This window comes from Euphorbia lathyris, chromosome 7, assembly GCF_963576675.1.
Source record: "Euphorbia lathyris chromosome 7, ddEupLath1.1, whole genome shotgun sequence".
NCBI lineage: Eukaryota > Viridiplantae > Streptophyta > Magnoliopsida > Malpighiales > Euphorbiaceae > Euphorbia > Euphorbia lathyris.
This window is the reverse complement of record NC_088916.1, coordinates 19,529,144-19,530,893: the sequence shown is the minus strand read 5'-3', so window position 1 is coordinate 19,530,893 and position 1,750 is coordinate 19,529,144. Positions and strand designations below refer to the sequence as shown.

At 35.1% G+C, this 1,750-nt stretch overlaps 1 non-coding gene across 1 annotated transcript; it reads right to left on the bottom strand.

Annotated features, from left to right (window-relative positions):
• Positions 1–1,364: 1,364 nt before the first annotated feature.
• LOC136201702 (small nucleolar RNA R71) lies at positions 1,365–1,471 on the bottom strand. The gene has a single exon (XR_010674045.1). It is a non-coding gene; the product is annotated as a small nucleolar RNA R71 (small nucleolar RNA).
• Between the last annotated feature and the right edge of the window lie 279 nt (positions 1,472–1,750).

Below are 1,750 nucleotides of genomic sequence, written 5' to 3'. Positions count from 1 at the left end.
CTATCCAAGTTTGTACTTCTCTGTTAACTTGTGAAAATTCACATTTCATTAATGATATACTTATTTATTCAATACGTTCTTACTGTTGTTATTTTGATATTGTTCTGACAAAATGATTTTCAAAATGATAAATTGGTGTTTTTATTAAAACGTTCTATTCCATCTTATTCATATAAGAACTTTGTTGAACACTTGATAGATTTAGTTTTTATGGATGACATGATCGCTGATCGCGGTTTATCAGACATAAAACACTAGTTTGATTAAGGTAGGAATCACCTCAACATCAGGGGGATTTCTATGGTTCGAAGCCATTTAATTGAATAAATCGCTATATTGTTACATGTCCATAATCTTACAAAGTTAAAGTTGTTTTCTTTGCTTTATGAAAATAAGTTCTATTTTATTCCAATTGCGGAAATATCTGTCTTGTAATCAAAACCACAAAGACGGAACTGTTCTCTAAACTCAATATAATCCTTCTATCTAATCCTAATTTACCAAAACCAATTCAATCAATTAAACGATATTCTTTTGTTAAACCTAAACACGTGACTAAACCGAATTAAATAAAGTTTTAGTTAAAAAGCGTTCCCTGTGGGTTCGATATCTTTTATTACTACAAGCGTATACCGTGCACTTGCGGAAATCGCTCAACAAGTTTTTGGCGCCGTTGCCGGGGAACGCCAAAATTTTTGACAAAATTTTAAATTTTTCATGTTTCATTTCGAATCTAGGTTTAAACATACTTATTTTAACTTTTATAATTTAATAGTTTTCATTTACTAATTTATTTATTTTTCAAAATTCTGTTTTGTAGGTAGTTTCGGTTCGTGCAAGATTTCAGGTTCATGCGCAGTTCTCGAAGTTCAGGCATTGTACCAGACCCTATAGACCCAGAAATTGAGAAAACCATTAGGAAGAACAAGAAAAATAAGAAAAACAAAAATAAGACCCCAGTAAAAACATATACCGAGCCAGAAAAAATGGCAAACCCACCAACACTTATGGAATACGCTAGGCCAGGTGTGGCCGGTGTAACCAATAGTATCGTTAGACCCAGAATCACCGCAAACCAATTTGAAATTAAGCCAGCTTTGCTTAATATGTTGCAAAATAATGTAACATTTTACGAGTTACCTAACGAAAATCCTAACACCCACTTAACAAATTTCCTTGAAATTTGTGACACTTTTAAAATTCCAGATGTGACTGCAGAAGCAATCAAACTTCGCCTCTTTCCCTTCACCTTGAAGGACAGAGCCAAAGAATGGTTAACTTCTATGCCAGCCGCAACTTTTGCCACTTGGGAACAATTAGCCCAAGCGTTTTTATCTAAATATTTTCCTTTAGCAAAAACCGCAAGAGTCATAAAGGAGTTAACATCTTTTTCTCAAAATGACAATGAGACTCTTTATGAAACTTGGGAACGTTTTAAAGAACTTCAACGTTTATGCCCACACCACCAATTACCCGCTGAACTTTTAATGCAAACATTTTACAATGGACTAAATCCTACAACTAGGGGTTCATTAGATGCTATGTCGGGAGGGCTATTTATGAAGAAAACAGCAGCCCAAGCGAGAGAACTTTTGGAGGAAATGGCAATCAACAGCAGTATGTGGCCCGCGGAACGTGGACATATGCCGGTGGCAAAACCATCATCCTCAACCACACTATCAGTTAAAGGTATAGTTGAACTTGATCCAGTCGCGATGCTACAAACCCAATTTTCTGCTTTATCGCACAA